This window comes from Herpailurus yagouaroundi, unplaced genomic scaffold (assembly GCF_014898765.1).
Source record: "Herpailurus yagouaroundi ecotype Mexico unplaced genomic scaffold, PumYag 202, whole genome shotgun sequence".
Lineage (NCBI taxonomy): Eukaryota > Metazoa > Chordata > Mammalia > Carnivora > Felidae > Herpailurus > Herpailurus yagouaroundi.
In genome coordinates, this window is record NW_024412433.1 from 6015965 (window position 1) to 6043726 (window position 27762).

Consider the following 27762-nt stretch of genomic DNA (forward strand, 5'->3'; position numbering starts at 1 on the left):
CTCAAAGCCTTTCTTGGACCGATCTATATATTTCCACTTAGCTAAGTCATGAATAAAATAATAATTTGACGGTTCTTTTTTTTTAAATTTTTTTTCAACGTTTTTTTATTTATTTTTGGGACAGAGAGAGAGAGAGAGAGAGCATGAACGGGGGAGGGGCAGAGAGAGAGGGAGACACAGGATCAGAAACAGGCTCCAGGCTCCGAGCCATCAGCCCAGAGCCCGACGCGGGGCTCGAACTCACGGACCGCGAGATCGTGACCTGGCTGAAGTCGGACGCTTAACCGACTGCGCCACCCAGGGCCCCTATAATTTGACGGTTCTTTACGGAACGTAAGAAATTGAGTGACACAAGCACCCCACGATTGTGCTCTGGGATAATAGACGCCTTTCAAAAATTGCTTTTGTCCTCTTGGCTCGTTTGGGGTTTTATTATTTTAACAATACAGGCAACCTATGCCAAAGACTTTTTCTGCTACATTTTGTAATCAAAGTAAAGCGATTATAGGCGTTTATTTGCTACCATGTACACGGTCAGTCTTTTTAAGCCACATCTTGGTCCATCTTTCATCTTTTATTTTTTAGGGGCGCCTGGGTGGCTCAGTCAGTTAAGCACCCGACTTCGGATCAGGTCGCGATCTCGCGGTTCACGAATTCGAGTCCCGCATCGGACCCTGTGCTGACAGCTCGGAGCCTGGAGCCTGTTTCGCATTCTGTGTCTCCGTCTCTCTCTGCCCCTCCCCTGCTCGCACTCTGTCTCTCGAAAATAAATAAACATTAAGCAATATTTATTTTTTAATAATTTCAGCATTTTTAATTTTTGAGTCATCTTTGATCATTTGCTTGGAAGCTTAACCAAAGGCTCATTATTTGAGTCCTTGCGCACCTGAGACTGTTTGACCAACAGAGGACAGCTTGGTCGCGTGCACGGCTTTTCAATCAGTTTGCAAAAAACCAATGATATTGTGACTTTGAATTTATCATTTTTGTAAAGCCCAGAGCTTTGTGATTCTTTGTCTGGGTTGCTTTTTTCTTTTATCCTAGCCCTAAATTAAATCATTCCAGAGATAAGTGGACAGGGACAGAACAAGTTGGCTGCTCGTGTGCAAGTTAGCATGCTTGGGGTACCGCTTAAATCATTTATCACATTAGCTACAAAACATTGCTGTGACATTTCGGCAGCCTTCCATTTGACTGGGGTCCAATGTACAGCACTAATTAATCCATAGTTGATGCTGATCATTTCCCATCTGTCTCTCTTGCTGGCACTATTTTTCAGAGACAGAAGACCTTGCCAAAGGATTAGGTTATACCATTCTCCCTCTAATTCCGTGCGTAGAGTCTTTGACCTATGACTCTGGATATACCTCTGGCAGCCTGTGGACAAATTCGGATAGCCCTCTGTGGTTCACTGTTACCCACTGTGGCCCCATCACATGTTTCTCTGTACAAACCGTTCGTCTCTGCACATAAGGAGAGATCACGTAGGAGGTCATCCTTGGACTTGGAATAAGATCCAACTACATGAGAAGAAGCCAACAATTTGGACAGGATTCATCCTCAGTGACTTCTGTGGCCAGTGTCCAGAGTTTGGGCTGTACCTCCCCTCCAGGGTCAGATCCTCTCCCATCAGATTTTCATAAACTGGTTTTCTTCCTACGTGCCCCACCTCCACCCACCTCCTTTTCGAATTTTCGAAGCTTTCGAATAATTCGAAGCTTTTCGAATTATTACTTTTATGTGCTACCGTTTCTTCTCTGCCTTTCCTTCTTATCGTGAAAATATTAGCCACGTACATTAGCCACGTAGGATCCATGTACCTCTCCCCTCCCCCTAAAATGCGGCGACAGTGGAAAAATCTCTCATCAGCTTTGTTCAGGGATCATGGCAATGAAACGAATCAGCAGAGGACAGCAGGCATGTCCTCCCGACGGAGGTCATGCCGACCCAGAGACCCAGCGACCCAAGTCCAGTGGGTTGATGTCGGGGCCAGAAATCCACCTTTTTGGAAAGCTTCTGGATATCTTGATCATCAGTCCCATGGGGGGAAACCAGAGAATTTCTGCATCTGAGGTCTGTAAGTGCCTGAGGGATTAAATAGTCCAAGCCTCCGAAGGGAAACAGAAGCCCAAGACCACATAGCTGATGGCTTTGCTAAAACATACAGAGACTCGTTCAGTATTTCCAGCACACTCACTTAAGAAAGACTGGAACGTTTCTGTTACATCTGAGGAAAATTTGCATCAGTGTGGCTTAAATTTAAATCTTCTAAAAATTGCTCCCGAAGAGGCAAACCCTCTCACACCATGAAAATGCCATCACTCCCTCCGGAGATGATTTCCCGGGATTCCAACGAGCGTGGGTTTCCCCGAGAAGTGAGGGTGGTGTCTAAATCGGTGACCTCGCTGCCCCCAAGTAATCACAACATAATTATTTGCATTTTTACTTTGATCCCCGAGCTTCAGTCTGAAAACCTAACGTGGGGGTGGGCAGTGGACAGTGAAGTCTATTTGGAACATGGCACAAAGTCTCAGAAAAAAATGACTGGCTAAGTATAATCCTACCGAGAGCACTCACACACTGGCCAGCGGCTGTATGTTTTTCAGGCCACCTGGAAACCCACTGAAATAAGAGGGGAGGTATGATCTCTTCTTTGCTTCTATTCTGTTGGATGATTGAATCACACACGTTTATCGTGGGGGACAATCATCTCTAGAAGGCATGTTGATGTTTTTGAGAACGTAATGTTAACTGTGGCTTGCCACGTGTGGCTTTCTTCTTTTGTTCAAATTGGATTCTTAACTCATACCGGGGTCAGCATGGGCTTCCAAATATACAATGGAGGAGTTGAACCAACTCTAAAAAAGATAAAAAGCAAACAGTTAATGTTTGGAACGCATCTGAGCATGGGTGGGTTGAATTCTTGCATTTATCCATCGGCCACAGAAACGAAGTGACACCGGGTCAAATTTTTAAAAACTCACGCTCTGCTGGGCGCTCTCGTGGGACCAAGTCTCTGGCAGCCGTGATTATATTCCTTTCCAGAGTAGGTGCTCCAGCGGGGGGAATGCTAACTATGCAGACAAGCAGGAGAGGAATGTGGTCACCTCTTAGCCCTGACCTGGGGGGTCAGAGGGAGACATCCCGGGAAGCAGAGCTTTGAAAGCAGAAGATAAACATGATGGATGGCGGGGGACTTGAAAGGGAGCAGAGGCAGCTGGCCGCCCTGGGGGTGCACAGACTCCCTTTACTCAATGCCTTCCCTGAGCCCCCAGGCTGTGGGCCCTTTGCGCCCACTTGGGCAGACTTTCCCGAAAAGGGAACTGGACGCTTGTAGGGGAAGGGTCTGTCCAGGGTGCAGGGCTGGTGACTTGGTCTGTGGCTGATCTGCCTGCCCGTCTCGCTGTCACCATTCAAAATGCCTAGGAGAGTCTCAAATTTTTAATCTTGAAATCTAAAGGCGATGGAGAGGGGCCTCGAGTTGCTCCAAGCATCTCCTGTGGGGATCAGTCAGGGCGCAGGGCTTTGTTTCGAAGGAGGTAAGCTGGGGTGGAACCTGCTCACGCTGCTGGTTCAGGACCCGGTAGGAGAAGCTGCAGGCTCTGCCCTCTGTCTGTCACTGCCCGGGCCAAGGGCAGAAGGGACCCTTGAGGACTCCATTGAAGCCCACCTGCTCGCACGGTCATTCCGGGCTCTTGACGCTGCGGCTTCTGCTTCTCCTCTGAAAACTCCCTGCACGGCCACCGCAACCCAGAGAACCAGACTCCGTGCCGGGTTCCCACAACCTCCCTGCACTCTTCCTCCCTCCGACATTTGTCCAGGACCCATCCCTCCCTCCCAGCCCTCCTGAGGAATTCGTTTTTGATAGAATTTTTTTTAACGTTTACTTATTTTTGAGAGAGACAGAGTGCGAGAGAGGGAGGGGCACAGAGAGCGAAGCACAGAATCCGAAGCAGGCTCCGGGCTCTGAGCCGTCAGCACAGAGCCCGACGCGGGGCTCAGACCCATGGACCGAGACCTCATGACCCGAGTCGAAGTCGGACACTTAACCGACTGGGCCACCCAGGCGCCCCATCTCCTGAGGAATTCTACCCTGTCCTTCAGAGCCCAGCTCGTTCACATTTCTAGGACCCTGTCCTCAGACCCCCGAGGGCATGCTGTTCCCATCTGTTTCCACTCTCTGCCTCCTATGGTTCATCCACCCAGTTAATTCCAGTAAATATATTTACTTACTCAACAGTTATCATGTGATCCTCGATACATCCTCTAATGAGGATCAGTTAGCCTTTGGGGGGCATCCCTAAGAATCCGTGGATTGATGGGGCGCCTGGGTGGCGCAGTCGGTTGAGCGTCCGACTTCAGCCAGGTCACGATCTCGCGGTCCGTGAGTTCGAGCCCCGCGTCAGGCTCTGGGCTGATGGCTCGGAGCCTGGAGCCTGTTTCCGATTCTGTGTCTCCCTCTCTCTCTGCCCCTCCCCCGTTCATGCTCTGTCTCTCTCTGTCCCAAAAATAAATAAACATTGAAAAAAAAAATTAAAAAAAAAAAAAAGAATCCGTGGATTGATGAGTTAATCTGTTACCATCATCGTTTTCGTCAGAGCGCAGGTGGCTGCCTCTGAGGCAGGTGGGGGCCTCCCTGGGGTGGCGGTGAGTCCTTGAGGCTCACTTCTGGCCTTTAATAACCTCCTCGCTCTTTGGCATGACGCCATGTCCCAGAGTCACTCGCCTGCCCTGTACCTGGGTCAGCCGTTTCTCCAAGCATCTCTGCTTTCCTTTGCTGCCACACTTCTGAATTTCCCTGAGCTGTAAAATGGTACCTTGTCTGGCTACGATCTATATCTCTCGGATACTCTATAATATTGTGACGTTTTCATGTATTTATTCAACAATTACGCGTTCTCCTTCGCGATGCCTGCCCATGATTTCGTCCAATTTACACGAGTGATGCATATGCGTGTATGCTAACAGACTCATAGTTCGTTATTTATTCCACACGGCAATCCCTCGACAATTGCATGTTTCACGAACATCTTCCCCTACTTCACGGTTTCTGTCGTCTCATTATTAGGGTTCCTCTCCCGGGACAGAACATTTTCATTTTATGTGGACAAATGAAAAACATGTTTGTTGGGGCGCCTGGGGGGGCTCAGCCGGTTAAGCGTCCGACTTTGGCTCAGGTTATGATCTCACGGTTTGTGGGTTCGAGCCCTGCGTCGGGCTCTGTGCTGATGGCTCAGAGCCCGGAGCCCGCTTCGGATTCTGGGTCTCCCTCTCTCTCTGCCCCTCCCCCGCTCATGCTCTGTGTCTCTGCCCTTCCCCCATTCATCCTGTGTCTCTCTGTCTCTCTCTCTCTCTCAAAAATAAAGCAAAAACGTTTCTAAAAATTAAAAAAAAAACACCTGGCGCTTAGTCTTCCATTGTATGGACACCCCACAACTTGTTCATCCGCCGTGTGGCTGATGGACGCCTGTTGTTTCCAGTTGACGGCTACCATGAATCAATCCTATAGGACACACCTATGTCGGTCTTTCCAATGGACGTGCACACATCTGTTTGGGGTTCGTGCCAAAGAGTGAAATCGCTGGCAGGGTAGCTGTATGTAGAGTGACCACAAGTTCCCTTTGCATCCAGATAATTCATGTCTATGCCCAGGATTATGTCCCAGCTTCCTATGTTGCCTTATGCGCGAGGGGCACACCCTCTCTCAGTTGTCCCACGGCAAAGGGACTGCAGCTTTGCTAGGTGGTGAGGTCCCCGAGCCGGACCCGGTTCCACCCCTCCTGCCCACCCCCAGTCTCCAAATTACTGAACGAAAGGGGGTGGAATGAATGGCCTTCACCCTAACCGTGGGGACGTTCCCCAAGCCTGGCACAGTCCTTACGAGCCCCATGGAAACAGGCACTTCTGGTGTCCTGTCCCTCGAAGGAAGAAGGAAGCCCCTTGTCCACGGAGGGAGCCGGGAAGTGGTGAGAGCCCGGCCTGAACGCCGCCCGTCCGGTTCCAGCGCCAGCAGCTGTTGCGATGACGGTCACACTTTCCCTTCCTGAAGGTGGTGTTGCTGGCCCCCGCCCCCCTGAAGCTCTCTGTGTAGACTCCTCCGTGGTTGACCCTCCTTGACCGGTAGCAGAGCACACACACTGTTTGGACTGACCCTGCCTTCATGTGATTCCACTGCTTAACCCGCTAAGCGGCGTGCAGGCGCTGTGTCCCCACGTCCCCCCCAGCCGGCCGGAGGCCGCACCGACTTCCCTTACTGTCGGGGGCCGATCGAGAGCCGTTTCTTTTCTGGGCTCTGGGTCAACACAGTACAGCCCCCTGCTTCCTCTCCCTGGGACTCCGTTTCATTTCTTATTGTGTTCACACTTCCTTCTTTTGTGTAGGGATTCCCCTATTTCCAGTCAAGCCCTTAATTTTTCCTTACCTCCATAACTGCTTAACCAGCCAGCGAGAAGACGAGGAGAGGTCCCTGCCCCCCCTTACGGCTACGCCTGGAACCTCACAGAAGTTCCCCTAAGGAACAGAGAAGTGCAGGGGCGTCTGGGTGGCTCAGTCGGTTGAGGTTCAACCCTTGATTTCAGCTCAGATCATGATCTCACAGTTTGTGGGTTAGAGCCCCGCACTGGCCTCTGTGCTGACAGCTCAGAGCCTGCTTAGGATTCTCTTTCGCCCTCCCGGTCTCTCTCGGCCCCTCCCCCACTCAGGCTCGCTCTCTCAAAAATAAGTAAACGTAAAAGAAAGAAAGAAAGAAAGAAAGAAAGAAAGAAAGAAAGAATGGAGAAATGCAGCTGAGGGACTTCCACAGGCCAACAGCTGCCTCGCCATCCTGATAACACCTTCTGGAATCTACCCCAGCATTCCCAGATGGTCGCGGGTCATTTTCTTTCTCTTTTCTTTGTTTTAGTTTAATTTTTTTTTAAATTTACGTCCAAGTTAGTTAGCACATAGTGCAACAATGATTTCAGGAGTAGATTCCTTAGTGGCCCCCCCCCCATTTAGCCCGCCCCCCCCCCCCACAACCCCTCCTCCAACCCTGTTTGTTCTCTATATTTAAGTCTCATGTTTTGGCCCCCTCCCTGTTTTTATATTATTTTTGCTTTCCTTCCCTTAGGTTCATCTGTTTTGTCTCTTAAAGTCCTCATGTGAGTGAAATCATGTATTTGTCTTTCTCTGACTAATTTCACTCAGCATAATACCCTCCAGTTCCATCCACGTAGTTGCCAATGGCAAGATTTCATTCGTTTTGATTGCCGAGTAATACTCCATTGTATATACATCCCACATCTTTTTTATCCATTCATCCATCGATGGACATTTGGGCTCTTTCCCTACTTTGGCTCTTGTTGATAGTGCTGCTATAAACACGGGGGTGCATGTGTCCCTTCAAAGCAGCACACCCGTATCCCGTGGATAAATGCCTAGTAGTGCAATTGCTGGGTCGTAGGGTGGTTCTACTTTTAGTTTTTCGAGGAACCTCCATCCTGTTTTCCAGAGTGGCCGCACCAGCTTGCATTCCCAGATCGCGGCTCATTTTCTAATCAGAAATCACCTCAATCTGGTCTCAACCTTGATAGAAAAGGTGGATAAGACTCCCAGAGAATACATTTAATTTGAATTCCTTACCCAGGCAAGTTTTCGAAGAGAGCTGCTCTGAAGGCTCATGTGCTCAATGGTTTGTCTGGAAGTCAGAAAGCTCTTTATCAACGGAAACTGTGGAGGATTGGTGGTTAGGTCCACAGAAGCTTGTCTAATATAACCTCAACTAATCGACCATTTTAACGAAAAAACGCAGTGCGCAACAGGGTCCTCGCTAGTAACAACAGCACACCTCCAGTGACATTCAGTACAGAACCCTGACGGCCGGAGAAGGCAGGGAAAACAAATCTCGACTTTTATGGGGATGTTACCTGAGACTGCTCAACACTGTAAAGAGCTTTATAGAAATGTAATATTCTATTTGGTTTCACTTAAAGCAGGCTTTACTTTTTCTTGAGCCACTGAAGTGATAGAATCACTTCGGCGTATGCACCAGAGATTAATCACGATACCGTCAGGTTCCAGCTTTGAAGTGGAGTAGATATCCAGTTACCCGCTAGACAGCTGGAGAGACTGAATCCAAGGGCTTCTCCATGTAGTCCCCCCAACAGCTTCACATTTTAGATGCTTCTATTATCACCTCCATTTTGTCTGTGAGGAAACTGAGGCACAGAGAAGTTAAGCGGCTCGTCGGAAGCCACGTCGCGAGCAAGCAGGGAGGCTGGGCTGTGCACTGAGCCAGCAGGCCCACCGTCCCTCATACTGCACAGCCCCACTCGGATGGCTTCAGACAGGGAGGGGCACTGAGAGACAAGAGACAGGACATGACAGTGTAGTGGGGTCACCGGGGAGCAGGACACTTCAGCTACAGGGTCTCTCTCGAAGCTAGAATTAAGAGTGGGCAGAGCAAGGGATGCCCTGGGAGACGGGCTTCATAGGGTTGGACAGTCAGAGCCACTCGTGCTCCCGAGGGAGCCGAACCCACCACCTCCACTGAAATTCAACCTTTCCCTTGTCCCTTGGCCCCCCTCATGGGGGAGCCCACGCCGAAGGAGACGACAGCATTTGTAGGTGGGGGGACTTGCCAAGATCCGGGCGACGCCCCAGCGTCCGTGTGATGGGAAAAGCAGACAGAGGTTTGAGCAGACGGGATACGATGGTTCTGTATTAGAGTTCCCTTGAGAAACAGAACAAGGGGGAGAAAGATGACAGACAGACAGGCAGGCAGGCAGAAGAGAACCAGGAAAACAGGTGGGGTGGCTCAGTCTGAAGGCCCAAGAACCAGGAGTGCAGGTGGCTAAGGGCAGGGCGTCCTGGTTCCCACGGGGAGTGTATTCCCTCTTCCTCCACCTCTGTTCCAGGCAGGCCCTCCTGGGATCGGGTGACGCCCACCCACACTGCTGAGGGCATCATCTTCATTCGACTGATTCAAGTGCCAGTATCTTCTGGAAACACCCTCACAGGCACACTCAGCTCTCTGGGCAGCCCTCAGGCCCATGAAATCGACCAATCAAGTTAGCCATCACAGGGCGCCTGGGTAGCTCGGTTGGTTAAGCATCTGACTTCGCCTCAGGTCAGGGTCTCACAGCTCGTGGGTTCAAGCCCCACATCGGGCTCTGTGCAGACAGCTCGGAGCCTGGAGCCTGTTTGGGATTCTGTGTCTCCCTCTCTCCCTCCCTCCCTCCCTTTCTCTCTCTCTCAAAAATAAGTAAACATTATTATTATTTTTTTTTTTAATTAGTCATCACAAGTCCCCTAAGCCTGGGAGAAATAAGACAAGTTTAGGGACCTGAAAGACCAGAGACGCTGTGGACACTGAAGGAGATAGAGAAAGAGACAGAGACAGAGAGACGGAAGACAGAGAGACAGAGGCAGGGGCCAGGTCATGCAAATATTTCCCATTTCCATGGAGTGTCACTGCGTGTTTGACACAGGGGAGTAAGTGGACCTTAGTAACTGGACCCTGAGTAAAAGTTTAAAGAGACCCCTCTGGGAGGAGAGAAAATCCCCTGGGGCCGCCTGTGTGGTCCCTGCTGTGCCCTTTAGCTCATGAAGTGTGAGAGGAAGTCGGCGTAGGGGGCCTGCTGGTGATGCGTAAGTCTATATCGCTCTTTTTTACAAATTTTTTAAAAAGATTTATTTATTTTTTGAGCAAGAGATTTATTTTTTTTTTTTGAGAGAGAGAGAGAGAGAGAGAGAGAGAGAGAATGTGAGTGGGGGAGGGGCAGAGAGAGAAGGAGACAGAAGATCCAAAAGCAGGCTCCAGGCTCCGAGCCGTCAGCCCAGAGCCCGATGAAGAATTCGAACCCATGGACCATGAGATCATGACCCGAGCCGAAGTCGGATGCCCAACCAACTGAGCCACCCAGGCGCCTCCCCACATCACTCTTGAAAAGAGTGTATTTGTGGGGCGCCTGGGTGGCGCAGTCGGTTAAGCGTCCGACTTCAGCCAGGTCACGATCTCGCGGTCCGTGAGTTCGAGCCCCGCGTCGGGCTCTGGGCTGATGGCTCGGAGCCTGGAGCCTGTTTCCGATTCTGTGTCTCCCTCTCTCTCTGCCCCTCCCCCGTTCATGCTCTGTCTCTCTCTGTCGCAAAAATAAATAAACATTGAAAAAAAAATTAAAAAAAAAAGAATAATAAAATAAAAGAGTGTATTTGACTCTGCACCATATTGGTAATGCAGAAACACATCTACTCCCATACCAGTTTCCCAACAAATTCTTGTGCATTCGATGGGGTCTGGTTTCCTCCGTGGGAAGCTAACTTGCGAGTTCCGCGTGGTCTTTCCAATCTTAGAAGGAAACAATGAATGTTAAGGCCAAAACGAGAGAACAATTAACCGCGGCAGGAAATGGAGGCTATTCTTGATGTAGTCTCCATATGTCATCTTGATTCTAACTCCATAAATGTTCAATTCCGTCATCATGAAATCAGTCACTGAGGTGTATTTCAGAGCAATAAAACGGCCCCCAAACGTTTGCCTTCTGGCTGGCATTGCTCTGCGTGAAAAACATGCCAACATATTAACATACTTCCCAAATGGACATTCATTAAACATCAGAATGAAAGAGGCACATCTCGGGTCACAAAGTTCCCGATATCTTCATGACGGTCCCGGGGAGGTCTCCATCTCTAACGCTCTTCTTGGCCCGTAGCATCTGTGGCTGTAATCGTGTTTAAGCAGTGGCATTTTTTACTCAGGAATCTGACTGCCCACATTGATCTTAAATTCTATGCTGAAAGCCCGAGGAGTGGGTGTGATGGTGCCGTAGACATCTGTAGCTGCCATCGAGAGAAGGTTCCCTATGAACTCCCAAGAGATGACGTCATACAGTCTCCTGTGTGTGGGCCCTGCTAACGCGCTTCCAGAAGCAAAGGCAAGACGCGACAGTTAGGGTGCCTTCTCACCTGCTGGGCGTTGGGCTCTGATAACCTCATTTAACATCACTGATGGTGTTGTTATCACCACCCCTCTGGCAATTGTACAGATGCGGATGAGCCCGGGGAAGAGGGTCAGAGCCAGCCTAAGGCCACACGGCCATTGCATAGACGACCCAGGATCTGATGAACCCAGCCACGCTGACTTCAGACCTGGATCCCCAGCCCCCTACTTTTTACTCTGCGTCTCGTAACTCCTTTCCCAATGGGAGAATGATGACTTCTCCAAGAGAGGCTCCAGACGTAGCTCTGAGCCAGCTCCGACGAGTCCCTTCTCTTGGGCACTGGGGAGTCTGAGGCCCTGGGCTAGGGTCCTTGGGTGTTAAGGGTGTGTCCGGCTCCTCGGACCTTGGCTTCCTCATCTGTGAAATGGGCATATGAAGGCAAAAATAGCCACCGCCCAGGGCCTGGCTCACAGACCATGTAGGTCAGGAAGTCACTTGTTTCTGCACAACACGGGCAGGAAATGAGTGAAACGCGCTCGCCGTCTTTTTTACGAGCTTGCTCTTGGCTTTCCTAAGCTGTGTCTGCCTGTCCAGGAACGGCGTCGACGCTGCAGGGCACCGCTGCAGGGCCTTGAAGAAATGCTGCTTTGGGTAAGAGGACACTGGGTGGCTGTCCCTGGCCCCTTTTCATTGATCAAAGGCTATTTAGTGTCACTTTGAGCCACTTAGAGTTCAGATCCTTCATCCGAAGCCCCAGGATAAGGGTTAGAAAGCTGGGAGGACCCAGTGGGAGGAAGAAGGCAGAACTCTTGGCCCAACTCTTAGGAAACTCGACAAGCCAAGTTTGTTACTTTAATTTTTCTGGCTGTCATCCGCCGGGTAGGTTTGGGGTGGCATCTCAGAGGGCATTTTGCTTTAACCGTGACGTGGGGGAAGGGGAGGGCCAGCTATGGTTACTTATGTCGGGGCACCAATGCCTGGCAGGCTCCCCGAGCCCGGGAGGGAACACACTGGCCTCCCTCTCTGACCACAGTCCCCCTCCTTACTGCCCCGACATGACCCCAGGACCGGGGACCAGCTTCTCTGCACCCTTTCTGCGTCAGGCAGGTGCCGAGACCACGTAATCGTCTTTCCGTCTTTGGTTTGGATCTGGGAATGTGGGTCTACGTTGTGGTTCTCACGGGCCAGCGTTAACCAGAAGCCCTCAGAAAGGTTTTCAGGAATACAGATCATCGGTTCGTGCTGCAGACATTCCAAATGAGCCGGCGTGGGGTGGAGCCCGGAACCTGCATTTATCCAGCACACCGGTCATTCTGCGACCACATGGAAAGCATGGGCCTTAGGAGTGAAAACCCCAGGGCATCCCCGGCCTGGCTAGATGCAAACAGAAAGTCACGGTCCCATCAGCTTGCGCTCCTGAGCGTTTCCAGGGTGCCCGCTCTGTGCCAAGTGGGGCTTTTAGACACAGGGCCCCATCTAATCCCCAGGACAAACCATGGCAGGGCATCTTCCCGTGCTGGGTGAGGTGACCGCACAGGCCTCCGATTCAGAGCTGGTACCACCCACCGCGGCGACCGTGACCCCTCAGGCCTCTTGCCCAGCTCCGCGGTCTCCGGGCTCACCTCCTTCTCTCATTGGTCCCCTGGCTGTCCCAGGACGACTCGGCCCACACAGCCTTTCAATCAGGTCCCAGGTATTTTGCCACAAGCTCCTTGAGCACCAGTATAGTATGTTGCCTTCGGGGCGGGAGACGGGGGGTGGGGGTGGGGGTCACGGGACTGGCCCCCAAGTTTGCTGTGGCACCCGTGTGATTTTACGGGACGCAGGCACTTTGCCGGGGAAGTGCTTTGGAAAATGCCTGCTGGTGCTGGGCTGTAGGGCTCAGGTTGGTGTCTTTGGTCAAACCCTGGTGTCTGAAGACATGGCAATGGGCTTGCAGCTCTGATGCAGAGGAAATGATACCCCCCGGCCCGCTTCTGACAGTGGGTACACAGAGCAGGATTTCTATCCCTTTTCCACAGAGAAAGTACCTAGTAATTATACTCAGGCTTGGGCCTTCGAAGGACACAAGATGGGTCCCCTCCAGACCTTCGATGGTGAGGCCGAGCTGTGATTAGAGAGTTGGCCGGTCTTGTGGCCGGTGGGGGTGGGGCAGGGCTGTCAGCTTCCCCCTGACGGGAGCCTCCTTACGTCTCAAGGGAATGAATAAGGCCCTCAGCAAAAGGACAGAGAGAAAGCTCTGGGAAAATAACACTCTAGGGATGAGATGAGGCAAATTTGGTCACGGATTCTCAAAAGGAGCAGCCAAAGGGATCGAAGAAGTTTCCAGAAATGAGTGGTAAGCCAACGCGCCTCATATGTCCTGGGAATGGTTGGATTCCAAATATTATGCTTCTCCTCCTTTAAACCACTAAAATTCTCAGATGCTGTGATTCTCTGGACGGCAAACTCCGTTTGCCAGAACCATCTTTGACACAGGAAACAGCACCAAAGCCTCCGTCCTTTACGTAGGAAAAAAAAAAATTACGTTCACTCTAACTTAACTGGGAGGTACCCACAACCTGGAAGATGTAGGTCCCCCTGAGAACCTTGGAAATCCTCCTTGAGATTTCTTTTTAAAAAAAATTTTTTTAACGTTTATTTATTTTTGAGACAGAGACAGAGCATGAACGGGGGAGGGGCAGAGAGAGAGGGAGACACAGAATCGGAAGCAGGCTCCAGGCTCTGAGCCATCAGCCCAGAGCCCGACGCGGGGCTCGAACTCACGGACCGCGAGATCGTGACCTGAGCTGAAGTCGGACGCGCAACCGACTGAGCCACCCAGGCGCCCCCCTCTTTGAGATTTCAAGTGTCAACGGACACGTGTCCTTACACAGCAAGACTCAGGGGAGGCCCCTGCCCATCCCAGCCACCGCGACAGCTCCCTCATGGAACAAGTGGACTCATCTAACATCTCGCCCAACCTGCCTTGAGCATGGTGGACCGAGAGATGGGGAAGATGGGGCTCTTCCTTCTGGAGCTTTCTGAATAGCCGAACTCCTGACGGTAAAAGTGAGCACGGACCCTCAGACATGGCTAAGACCCTGGCCGGTCTGTCCCTGGCCCTCCATCCACTCACTGTATTAATCTGATCAGGGACAACCAGGGCCACGCGTCCTGCTCGCAGCTCCCATCTAAGGGGGGAAGCATTTTCATGTGACACCAGCGCACAGGATGCTCAAGGCGGGTTTCCTGGTACGGGACCTCAGCCAACGGATATTCTCTGGGGATGGATACCAGGCAGGCTCTTAAACTTAAAACGTCTCTCCTTCTTGGTGACACGTTGCTTCGGATACACCACCAAAGACTTGCTCTTTGAGAGAACACTGTTCTCCCCAGCAACGTGTTTCGAAAGTGAGTGCTGATCACGAGAGTGCTCATTTATCTTACATATACTTGCATTTTCCCCCTTATTCAGTATGCTCCTAGGGGTACTAATAGACCAGCCTGGGAGGGGTTTAGTTCACCAAACCACACCTCAGATAATTAAAAATAGATTAGAGGGGCGCCTACATGGCTCGGTCGGTTGAGGGTGTGACTCCTGATTTCGGCTGAGATCTTGATCTCACAGTTCGTGGGTTCGAGCCCTGCGTCGGGCTCTGTGCTGACAGTGTGGAGCCTGCTTAGGATTCTTTCTCTCTCCCTCCCTCTCTCTCTCTCAAAAGAAATGAATAAACTTTAAAAAATTCAAAATAAATTTGAGTTGGAGCGCCTGGGTGGCTCAGACGGATAAGCTTCCAACTTCGGCTCAGGTCATGATCTTATCGTTCATGAGTTCAAGCCCCATGTCGGGCTCTGTGCTGACAGCTCAGAGCCCGGAGCCAGCTTCGGATTCTGTCACCCTGTCTCTCTGCCCGTTCCCCACTCATTCTCTCCCTTTCTCTCTCTCTCTCTCTCTCTCTCTCTCAAAAAATAAATAAACAAAAAAATAAAAATAAATAAATATGAGTTGATTTACAGTGAATTATAATGAAGGAAATGAAATACCAGAAGTTAGTGGACCCATTCCGATCCTTACCTGTACACTGGCTGACCCTGGCCGTTGGAGAGGGTTTTATTTCCCTGCTGCTCGTGTAACAAAGGACCACAATCCTGGTGAGCTGAGGAATGGATTCAGCCGTGTGGTCAGCTTACACTCATGAGCACAGTAGACGAGCAGCCTGTGACGCTGTCCCTCTCCTTGGTGGCATTCGGAACTTGGGGAAAACGTGTATTATCGATGCACAGTAACGATTAGTTACATGTACACATGCGTGCTTAAAGGCAGATATTTCAAAGAAATGGAAGATTTTGGCAAATCGGTGCTACGTGAGTTATGATCAAATAGGATTTCCAGTTACTTCTGACCGACTCTTCTGTGTTATTTAGATTTCCAACAAGGAGATATTTTGTTCCGCGGCCACAGATAGCTGATGCAATGACTTTCTAAAGTTGTACAGGGCCGGAACATAGCAGAGTTGAGCCTGGAACTTGGGAAATCTACTTGAGAACTGTGTTTAATGTTGTCATTGTTCTGAAGAGGTCAATGTCTGTCTTGTGACAGAGGATAAAGCGTCAAGGGTGGGGTGGGGGAAGATATGGAGGAAGGACCTGAGGGGAGCGAGCCTTGGGTTTCCGATGCCTACTAAGCGAAGGGGCCTCCTGCCTACATAGCTGTGGCCACGAAGATGTCTGGAATGTCACGCTCAGCCATGCCCGATAGCTATTGTCATTGGAATCGGGACGGAGGACAGAAGTAGGACCCTGCCACCTCCAGACTGTCAAGTTCAGAGTGGTCTGGCTGCAAGGACCCAGCCCTTGTGTGCTTGGGGTACAGCTGGGCACCACCTACAGGTGGCATTTCACATGGGTCCTTATGTCCAGGCTCGTGTCTCAGCCCCTTTTGAAACTCTGATGGTAATCAGACACACCCCACCCGCGGCCAGGCCTGGCGCTCCCTGCTTCTTGCTGGCCCATCTCCCCACCGTGAGGCTGCTCTGGTTACCCTGGCTGGGGGCCAGCTCGGAACCTCAGACACTACTACGTGCCTGGCATGGAGTCCAGCCACTTCCCGAACCTCCTGCCACCTGATTAGATCTCCTTTGATGTTGCGACAGGAGGTGGCGGGGTAATCTCTCCCTCCCCAGCGTGGCCATAAATACCGCTTCCTTTCTTCCCGGGGGCTGAGAGAGCCGCCTCTCCCGCCCACGGGCCAAGCTTACTTGGCTCTAAACCCCAAACACAGGCACCACGTCGTGTGTCTACCGGAGGAAGTGCCCCACCCTGATTCCAGAACCCAGCACCCCAAAGGCCAGAACCGGTCCATGTAGGGACTGCTCAGCCTCTGGAAAGTCGGCATCATTTTAAAGTAAATCGGAGGACGGATGCCAAGCCAAGCAAAGGCCGAATGGACCCAACCCTAGGACAGTCGATAATGGCTTCCAGGCTGCCCCTCCCAGCAGCAAACGCAGTGGGCCCATCTCTTCATATCTCAAGAATCTCTCTGGAGAGCTTGGGTCAGGGAGGCGGGGTGCTCCAGCTCTGGTGGTAGCCCAATACCTCTTTCTGACAGGTGATTCCCAGACAGGAAGGGTTCAACCTTTCATAGCGTGTCGGGAGAGGCAGCTGAAGGAGTAAAAAGAAAGAAGCGTACGTAAATGGCGGACGCAGTCAATGGGAACCTTGAGCTAACTTCACCCCTCCCCTGATTCCTGTGCCACAGTGAAGCCCTGTGAGAAGGCTAGGGCGCTACTAACTTGCTCCTGCTTCTAATAAACACCGGACACATTTATTCCATGACAGAAACTGTGCCCCCACTGTCAAGGGGTCAACCCTACCACCCCTTGAGTGCTCAGTGCGGCTACCTGCTCCCCTCCTCCCCCCAGCCCGGCAGGAGCACAAGATTTGAAGTGAATTTGTTTGTATGCAAATGCCGAGCCACCCAAGTACCCAGCCGCAGGATGCATGGGCTCCAACAGGGAACCACCACAGAGATGTGACCTTCCTGCCCGGTGTTTTGTGAACTGCCGGTGGCTAAAGCCGAGACTTAAGAGCCATTGGCACCCAGAGCGAGGCCAGGAACTAATTCCCTCCCATCTTCCATCCCCTTCTCCCCAGGTGCCTCCAAAATGAAAGAAAAACACAAACGAAACTTCAGTGATATCAATGATACCACGTTGGGATGGGTAAACACACCAGAAGTGCCCGACTATGCAATCACATAATTGTTGGAGGTTTTAAATGCACAAACGGCACTGTCAATTTTATTAGGTAAGATAACGGAAGTTAAAAGTTTGCATCTTTTTGAGATAAAGCATTGAGGTGAAAGATATCATGTTGGACTTGAAAACATTTCAACAAAAATAAAAGATATTTTGAGAGTTTTCGTTATTTCTTTCTTTATTTTTGAGAGAGAGAGAGAGACACAGAGAGAGAGAGCACACATGCATGTGCGAGTGAGTGGGAGAGGGGCAAAGAGAGAGACAGAGAATCTCAAGCAGGCTCTGTCTTCAGCGCTGAGCCTGATGCGGGCCTCGACCTCATGAACTGTGAGATCACGACCTGAGCCGAAACTGAGAATCAGACGCTGAACAGACTGAGCCCCCCAAGGGCCCCTAAAAGATGTTGTTTTTTTTTTTTTAATGGCAAAATGACAACAATGGTTAAACCAGGATTGGCAGGTGATAATTACATTATTTTCTCTACTTTTCTCCACAGAAGACAAATTCACAAGGAAAAGCGTTTTGTGCTTTTTTTCAAGCAGTTTTTGTTTCCTTTAAGAAGAGAATTTTTGGTGGCTGGGGTGGGGCAAGGGTTGGTCTTTTTTTTCTTCTTCTTCTCCTGATTACAAAATTATACAGTCTGTTGTAGAATTTTTAGGTTATCCTGAGGACCCACAAAGAAAAGGATCAAAGTCACTCATGAGATGAGCACTCAGGGACAGCTCAGGGATGACCACTGTCATCACCCAGATGCATGACCTTCTTTCTATGCCTATTACACACCATTAAGAATCACTCTACATAAGGACAAGCCCATGCAAACTTGCCAATATTTGACCACGTTAACTGACAAAACAGAAATTCATATCATTCAACTTTAAACACACAGAAGATTGGGAAAAGCGTATACCATGCACAAAAGTCAACTAGAAATGGATCGGACTTCTGCAGGAGACCTGAACCCGTAAAACTCTGAGATGAAAACACAGTGGGTCAGCCCCTTGACATCACTCTTGGCAATTTTTCAGGTTCTTTGGATTTGACACCAAAAGCAAAGGCAACCAAAGCAAAAATGAACAAGCGGAACAATGTCAAACTAAAAAGTTTCTGTACAGTGAAGGAAACCATCAACAAAATGAAAAGGCAAACTACGGAATGGGAGAAAATATTTGCCAGTCATATTTCTGATAAGGGGTTAATACCCGAAATATATAAAGAACTCATAACTCAATAGCAGAAAACAATTTTTTGGATTAAAAATAGGCAGCGGGTCTGGGGCGCCTGGGTGGCTCAGTCGGTTGAGCATCCGACTTCAGCTCAGGTCATGATCTTGTGGTTCGTGAGCTCGAGCCCCACGTCAGACTCTGTGCTGACAGGTCAGAGCCTGGAGCCTGCTTCAGATTCTGTGTCTCCGTCTCTCTCTGTCCCTTCCCTGCTCATGCTCTGTCACTGTCTCTCAAAGAATAAATAAATGTTAAAATAAATTTTTTTTTAAATAGGCAGAGGGACTGAAGAGACCTTTTTCCAAAGAAGGCATACAGATGGCCAACAAGTGCATGAAAAGGTGCTCAGCATCAATAATCATCAGGGAAATGCAAATCAAAACCACAAGGAGAGATCACCTCACACCTGCTACGATGGCTTTTATCAAAAAGACTAGAGGTAACAAGTGTTGGCGAGGATGTGGAACAAAGGCAACTCTGTTGGTGAGGATGTGAATGCTGCAGCCACTCTGGAAAACGATACAGAGGTTCTTCAAAAAAATTAAACAGAACTGCTATGTGATCCAGCAATCCCATGCTATATCCAAAAGGAAATGAAATCATGGACCCAAGAAGGTATCTTCACTCCCATGTTCATCTCAGCATCATTCACAATAGCTAAGATACGGAAACAACCTAAGTGTCGGTCAACGGATGGATGGACACAGAAGATGTAATATAATGGAATATACGGCTGTCAGCCATAACACAGGATCTGGGGATCTGACCTCCAGCATGGTGACTACAGTCAGTAATATTGCATTGACATCTGCTAATACAATAGCAGCGGATCTTAAGCGTTCTTACCTTCGTAACAGGAAAAGAAGGTAACCATGCGAAGTATTAGACGTGTTCATGAATCTGATTGTGGTGTCCGTTTCACAATGTATACGTATATCAACTCATCACATCGTACACCTTAAATATATGTGATTTTACTTGTCAGTTAGACCTCAGTTCATCCGGGTAAGGGGTGCGCGGTACGGGGAACAAGAATCTGCCCGTCCAGCCTTTCCCACTGACTTTTCCTGATAAACTTTTATATCCTATTGAAAGTTCTAAAACAGAACCCCATGGGGACTTTGAAAGTGGTCGTATTAAAATGACAGCATTCTTGGGGCACCTGGCTGGCTTAGTCAGCGGAGCAGAGGACGCCTGATCTCAGAGTCATGAGTTCGAGTCCCATCCTGCGAGTAGAACTGACTAAAAACAATAAAACTAAAGGGGCACCTGGGTAGCTCAGTCTGTTGTGGGGTCCGCCTCTTGATTTCGGCCCAGGTCATTCATGATCTCACGGTTCGTGAGTTTGAGCCCCACATCGGGCTCTGTGCTGGCAGTTTGGAGCCTGCTTGGGGTTCTCTGTCTCTCTTTCTCTCTCTCTCTCTCTCCCTTTCTGGCCTTCCTCTGCTCATGCATACTCTCTCTCTATCTCAAAGTAAAGTATCTCTTTGCTTTGCTTCTCAAAGCAAAGAGAAAGCACACTTTCTCTCTATCTTTGAGTAAATTTTTTATCTCAAAAAATTAATTAAATAAAAAATAAATAAATAAAACTTAAAACATGATAACATTCATTATGTCATTATTGAAATCTTTTTGTGTCCCTTAGCAAAGTCTGATGTCCTTCCTATAGGACCTAATAATATCTGATTTCGGCTACACAATCAGTAGTTACAAATGTTTTGAGATAGTCTTCTTTACGTTATGTTTTAGGTGGTCACAAACACACATATATACACATATATGTATTTTTTTTTATTTTTGACTTTTGTGTACCATAATCCTGTCACCCTTATTAAGTTTTTCCATTGCATCACAGCTATGACTAATGATAATTTTGGCTTCTTTCCAGTGGTTATATCTTACTTACGAAATTGGCTAGAACTTTCAGAAGAGTGTTGAATAATAGCAATGCTTTTTATTTTATTTTTTTTTTAATTTTTTTTTTTTTAACGTTTATTTATTTTTTTGGGACAGAGAGAGACAGAGCATGAACGGGGGGAGGGGCAGAGAGAGAGGGAGACACAGAATCAGAAACAGGCTCCAGGCTCTGAGCCATCAGCCCAGAGCCCGACGCGGGGCTCGAACTCACGGACCGCGAGATCGTGACCTGGCTGAAGTCGGACGCCCAACCGACTGCGCCACCCAGGCGCCCCGAGCAATGCTTTTTAGATAGCAAAAGGAACAAAAGGAAAAGAATGCAAGAGATAATGGTTAGTTCATTTCTAGATTTCCATGTGGTAGGCTCACAGGCCATCATTCATGGGATATTGGAAAATAATATTTAATGCAATGGGAATTTGGCCATCACATACTTTTATTTTTTTTAATGTTTATTTATTTATTTTGAGAGAGAGAGAGAGAAAGTGGAGGAGAGGCAGAGAAAGAGGAGGAGAGAGAGAGAAGGAGAGTGAGAATTCCAAGCAGGCTCCGCACTGTCAGTGCAGAGCCCGACCCGACGCGGGGCTTGATCTCACAAACTGTGAGACCGTGACCTGAGCCAAAATCAAGAGTCAGACACCCAACCGTTGACTGAGCCACACAGGCAGCTCTATCACACACTTTTAAATGAGAACATTTAGTCCCAAAGTTTATGAAATGATTTCCTGATTGCTTAAAAAGAAAAAGTAGAGAGGGGCGCCTGGGGGGCTCTGTCGGTTGAGTGACCAACTTTAGCTCAGGTCATGATCTTTGGGTTCGCGGGTTCGAGCCCCGCGTCGGGCTCTGTGCTGACAGCTCGGAGCCTGGAGCCTGCTTCGGAGTCTGTGTCTCCCTCTCCCTCTGCCCCTCCCCCACTCGCACTCTGTCTCTCTCCCTCCCTCTCTCTCTCTCTCTCAAAATAAGTAAACATTACAAAAAACTTTACAAAAAAGAAAAAGTAGAGAAATGTAGATTATAACTGGGTCCCAGCTGAATTCATCCTGGGTTTGCTCATAAGGGGATCTCGCTCGAAGAACAGAACTTGGTTCTGGGACCAAAGAGCAGCCAACAAATTACATCTTTTCAGTTACAGTGGCATCGTCTCTGTCTCTGAATCCCTCACAAATGCGTGTTTCTTCGTCAACTACTCTCCCAAGTGCATCAGATAAGTGGACTTCTCTGTTTCACTTTTAAAATACGAAACTGGGCTGCCCTTGACTGCCATCAAATGCACCCTCCTCAGCCTGGACACACCCTTCATCAGGCGCCGCATTCAGCAGGATTCAGTAAAAGAGGCAGACGTCCTGGGGCAGCCACTGGTCAGCAGCCGCTTGGCTTTTGGTCTTAGAAATCCCTCCCGAGAAATTAAGGGCCATCTCTCCAGGTCACACGTCGTAGCAGGGAGCTGTTCGCATGCTCGCCTATCAGGATCTTGCCCTGTCACACCTTGCCCCAGAAGTTTCTCTTCCGCCCCTAGGAAAGACATTTAGGAAGCTGGTCACATCTGTCCCCTTGGCTGGTGGCGTGGGAGAGCTCCTTCTCCCCCGGTTCTGTCCGGGGAAGTTGAACAGCCTGTGCTTGGTACCCATTCTTGATGACGTTGTTGGCTGTGGGCACTGCTTAGATTAGAAGCCTAGTAGAGGTTAGGGTTTGCGGGCACGTGGAGTTGACGCTGTTACATCTGCAAAACACACAAATTCAAAAACATGAAGTGACTGTCCTAAAAACCCGTGGGACACACCTTCCCACCCCCTCGCCGGTATATCTTGTTTGTCACTGCTTTTCGGAGCGGAAAATCCACCGGCTCCCCAGCACCGGGACCGTCCGTCCCCTGCAGAGACCGACTGTTGGCCAAGGGTTCACCGCCGAAAGGGGAAAAGACCTCCTGATAACCCTGATGGGCTCGTCCGTCGCCAACAGAAGTTTGACAACATTTAAACAATCGCAGAGAGAGCCGGAGTCTGCCAACAAAAGTTGGAAAAGTTGCGAAACTGGCCCCGTGGAAAGTTTTGAAACCTACAGAGGCTCAATCAGACTCCATTGTGGATTTTGCTCAACAAATGTCCTCACTATAAAAATGACGTGAAATAGAAATCCGAGCCTGCGCACAAATTCGAGTTTTGTATTGTTCTTTTCTTTGCATTCACGTGTTATTGAGATTGAGGCCCCCGCAAATACTGGGTAATATAATATAATATTGTAATAGAATATAATGCCTGCGCCCCTTTGGGGAGGGTAATCAGGGTGTTGCTTCAAGTACTCACTTTTGTAATACAAATACTTTACGGCTGATGAGTATTTCAGCTTTCATCCATCACTGGGATATTAGAATAAATCTGGCAATCAGATCTGCTGGAGAGAGGGAGATGTGGTATGCAGAAAGGCAGGAGCAGAGAGAGAAGAGGGGCATCTTTGCCTCCAGAGGCTTCCCACTTGGGCGTCTTCAGACCAAAACCCCTTTCCCGCCCTTCCTTCTTTTCTATTTTCTTCCTTTTTAAAGCTTTAGGGGGCGCCTGGGTGGCACAGTCGGTTAAGCGTCCGGCTTCAGCCAGGTCACCATCTCGCGGTCCGTGAGTTCGAGCCCCGCGTCAGGCTCTGGGCTGATGGCTCAGAGCCTGGAGCCTGTTTCCGATTCTGTGTCTCCCTCTCTCTCTGCCCCTCCCCCGTTCATGCTCTGTCTCTCTCTGTCCCAAAAATAAATAAAAACGTTGAAAAAAATAAATAAATAAAATAAAATATTAAAAAAAAAAAAGCTTTAGTATTTCTTGCCTTGTATTGACTTCTTTTTAACACCTCTTTTTTTTTTTTTTTTTGAGTCCCCTTGCAGTCCCTAGCGGAGGAGGGGGGAGGAGGGAAGGGCGGGGGACACCTCCGTCCTCTCCTGAAAATGTACCCATACAACAGGGTCCTCAGAAAACCTGGCGAAAATGGAAGATCAAGCTAAACGCAAATGCAGAAAAAAAGGGAAGAAGGGGGGGTGTTTGGGCAGAAAGCCAGATTTGCATCATTTGAGCGATTTGGGAAGGGAAGCATGAGCCACCCGCCCTCACTGCCCTCTGGTAACCCTCCTGCCCCAGCTTCTTCCCTCCACAGGAGGGGCCTTCATAGGAGGGGCCGCAGCAAGGGTACCTGCCCCAGGGTCTCGTGTAGCCCTCAGAGACGCCAGGCAGGGCTTCAGGAAACTTCCAGAGACCGTGGGGAATGCCGAGGTGCCTGGGTGGCTCAGTCAGTTAAGCACCTGACGTGATTTCGGCTCAGGTCGTGATCTTACGGTTCCCGGGTGCTGGCCCCGAGCCCGGCTCTGCACTGACAGTGTGGCGCCCGATGGTGATTCCCTCTCTCTCTTTCTTTCTCTCTCTCTCTCTCTGCCCCTCCCTCCTCCAAAATAAATAAACATTAAAAAAAAGAATGTGGCCGCTGGGGGGGTGCGCCCGCGTGTCTCAGTCAGTTGAGCGTCCAACTTTGGCTCAGGTTGTGATCTCACAGTTGGGGAGTTCGAGCCCCGCATCAGGCTTGGGGCAGTCAGCCTGTCAGCTCGAAGCCTGCTTCAGATCCTCTGTCCAACTCTCTCTCTGCTCCTCCCCGTCCCCCCCCCCCCCCCCCCCCTGTGCTCTCTCTGTCTCAAAAACAAAATAAAGAAGAGGTTTTTTAAAAAAAGAAAAAAAGAAGACGTGGGGAATGTTGCCTTGCATAGGTGGTACTTCCCTCCTCCTTCCCCTCCCTCCTCCCTTCCGTCCTCCTGCCCTCCCCCACCCAGGGCAGGTCCAGTAATGAAGATTCAGTGGAAACAGACCTTCTATGATTCCGTGCGTTGTCTTTCACCACAAATCACAGTACTGGAAAGCTAGACAGCGGCGTAGGGATCACCTTGACCAACCTCCCTCTTTTTACACCTGCATCCCCCCCGCTCCAACCCCACGTAAAAGAGAAGAACAAAAAAATAAAATGACAGACTATTTAGGACTGAATTTAACTCGTCTTCCTGCCAGCGGCTCTCACAATCCCGCGCTGTAGGCACAAAAGGCTGAACCAGGACTTGGCTAACGGTGGAGACAATTAGCATTTGTTACTTGTTTTAACGAGCCAAGTGGATAATTGTTTCTGGCCAGAGCCGCCGGGGACGCGACCAGTTGTCTGCGTTCCTAATTTCTGGGCTCAAGCTCTTCCGGGGTGGCAAGCCTGGAATTGATGAGGTGTCCCGTCCGCTGCCCAAACCCTCCGGGGACACCAGACCTGAGACCCGCGGTCGCCCCCGCTTCCTTTTCGTGGTGACCCACTGGGTGCTCCAGCTCCCAGGGGCGGGGCCTGTGGCGCAGGTGCCTGGGGAGCACTCTTCCCCCCCCCCCCACCCCGGCCCCCCCAGGTCCGGCTCCGCTGACACTGCGGGTCCTCAAGCCAGGCCCGCTCCCGGCACCTCTCCGGGGCCAGAGGCCTGAGTCCTGAGTCTCTCCTGCTCGTCTGCATTCAGAGTAAGATGTTCGATGGCATTTTCTCGGAGCCTCTCGAGCTGTCTGACACCCAGAGTGTTGACTGAATTCAGTTCTTGGGTCTCTGCACGGGGGGGTGGGGGTGGGGAGTGCGCCCCCCTCCCCCCATGGATTTGAAGAGGCGGGCAGCCTCACTGGCCGTCCTGGGGAAGTCCTTACTGCCAGCACCCCGATGTTTCTGGATAAAGTTTGGTAAACATCATACATTCTGTGTTGGTCTGTGTTGAGAAAACTGAGAGGGTTCAGAACGTGCCTCCCCCCAAAAAGGATGACATTTTGGCATGTGGATTATTATTTTGAGGCCAAGGCGGGGGGGGGGGGGGGGAGAAAACCAGAAGGCACAAGAAAAGCTCTTTACCTCCCCCGAACTCCCTAAAATAAAGTCTGTACTTACCCTTTTGCAGAGGAAATTTACATTTGTAGAGGAAGAGAGCTCCCAGCCGGCATCTTTCATGGCAGAGGCCCTCCCGTGCACAACAAGGCCGCTGGGATTTACCAGCTATTTGCACTTCCTTCCCTCGCCCACCGCTTAATTTCCCTCCTTCCACGCCCACCCCCCCACCCCCCCCACCAAGCCCGACCCCCCTCCCTTTCCTGCCTTCAGGATGGCGTGTAACTCTCCGCCAGCCGAGAGTCACCTTGGGTCCCCTATTTTTGTGAGCCCCGTGGGCACGTACATAATTAAAGCTGGGGGGCTTTCCCCTTATTAAACCGTCTTATGGCAACTTAATTCTCAGACCGGCCCCCCCCCCCCTGCAGTTTCCGGGAAGCCAAAAGTGCCAAGTCCTTCTTATTAAGTAAGAAGTCGGATTATTCGTTTAGGCCAAACATTGAGAAAAGATTTGCTACGAACCACGTCAAACTCCTGAACTGTTTTTAAAAGGTCGGCTGGAGGATAGAGGAGTCAGGCGGGTGCGCACGCGCGTGTGAGAACGAGGAACCGGGATTTCGGGTGCACAGGGGCTCCGCCGTTTGCCCGTGTCGCTAAATCTGCCCTCGTGACTTCATCTGGTTCCCCTTTCCTTCTCGACCGTAGCCTGGAAGCGATGGAGAAACACGAAGGGAGGCTCACGGCAGTGTCTGTGATTAGTTCCCCCAACCCTCTGCACTTTTCTGGCACACCCATCTCCTGGAGATAGTGGAAACGAGACAAAGGGGTCAGGGAGGGACAAACTTTTGGAAACAACTCCTATCCTGACGGGTACGTTGCTGCAGTGTCTTCCTGAACTCTCCGGGACCCCTTGGATACAGGTGTTAACATTCTCTTTTTAGAGGTGCGGGGTCTGAGGATCAGAGAGGTTAAGTCATCTGTCCGAGGTCACACAGCTAGTAGGTAGTTGATACAGGACTTGAATCGATGCAGGTGGATGCCTTTATAGACAAGCAGGCCTCCGCCTACCCCCAAACGGTGACCCGATGTCAGAGGGACGGACCTTTGGTCCTTCTACCGTTCTCTCAACCTCCGAGGGGCTCCCCTCTCAGGGTCTCTGCCGTTTAAGTGCCCAGGGGGTCTGCGGGAGCTGCTTTGGTTCCATTCCTCAGACACACTGATGCAATTGCAACTTCAGCTGGGTAAGCCCTCTAGTCGCACCAAGCATTTCGCGGGTGGAGCAACTTGACTAACAGGTTTGAGGGTGGAATCAGGAGCCCACAAGCCACAGCTCTTTCCTCCTCCACCCCACCCGGCACCCCCGCGCCCCCCGCCCCTCGAAACCCATGCACCAGGCTCCGGATCCAGGCACTTTGCCCACAATGGAGATGAGAACGTTCCAGATCTTCCCTTGCTGGGCTCCCAAACAGCCTCACCAGAGTAAAAACTGCCCTGTCCTCGAGAAAAGCAACTAACGGGCTATCTGTCCAAACTGGCAAGGGCGCTGTCATCTGCACCCTGCGGCAATAAGGCGCTGACCTTCCCGGGACCGGCCGATCCGACCGGAAGTCAGGGAGCGATTGGCTTGGTGGAGAAAAGCAGGGTGCATTGTTGGAGACGCTGGCATTAAAATGTTTTTGTCGTTTACCTGAAAATCAAATTCGCCTGGATATCCTATATTTTATCTAGCAGCCCTAAGACAAAGGCATAAGGAGGATAGTTTAATTTCACGCAGGTATTTTTCAGAGAGGGTAGACTTAGAAACTCAGAATTTGACTGTGTTGCATTGCATAACTGCTGGGAGGGAAACCGTTCCTTCAATCTTTTCAATTCATCTTCCGTGAATCCGCCACTCCAAAAGTCTTAAAAATATGGCCGAGGGGCACCTGGGTGGCCCGGTCGGTTAAGAGACTGACTCTTGATCTTGGCTCAGGTCATGATCTCACGGTTCGTGGGATCGAGTCCCAAGTTGGGCTCTGTGCTGACTGTGCAGCACCTACTTGGGATTCTCTCTCTCTCTCTGCTCCTCCCCTGCTTGCTCTCTCTTTCTCTCTCTCTCAAAAATAAATAAATAAACATTAAAAAAATATATATGGCTGAAAGGGTTGCACTGATTGGAAACATTGCTATCACAATATCCCAGTGCGTTTCTAAGTAAGCTGGGGAAATTGCCTTTTCAAAACGCTATTAGCATCAAGCAAAATGAGAAAAGAACTCACCACCCAGGAAATGCCCTGCACAGGCAGAGAGGAGAACAGGGGGGGAGAAACAAAACCGGGCGGTCTGCCCTAGAGCGCCCACCAGCTTTTGTCACCCCACAAAGCAGACTCCCCGCCCTCACCAGGCAAGCCTCACTTGCAGCCACATCAGCTCCTGGTGAAAAAACAGACCAGCCCTGGGAATACAGACAGTATCCAAATGTTGAACGTGGCTGCACTCACCACACAAAGGAGGCTAATGCTTTGTCGACAAAATAGCCAGCATCTAATGCGTGGCAGTGATCGGCAAACTGGTGAATTTTACAAGCGCATGTGCTGCTGTTTCAAATTTCCTGATGCCATTAAATGGTGC

General features: G+C 50.2%; 1 long non-coding RNA gene across 1 annotated transcript; it reads right to left on the reverse strand.

Moving 5' to 3' along the window:
• Positions 1-261: 261 nt before the first annotated feature.
• On the reverse strand, positions 262-26671 carry LOC121014392 (uncharacterized). The gene is made up of 3 exons (XR_005783192.1): positions 26544-26671; positions 25685-25858; positions 262-306 (listed from the first exon to the last, which is right to left on the reverse strand). It is a non-coding gene; the product is annotated as an uncharacterized LOC121014392 (long non-coding RNA).
• Positions 26672-27762: the final 1091 nt, after the last annotated feature.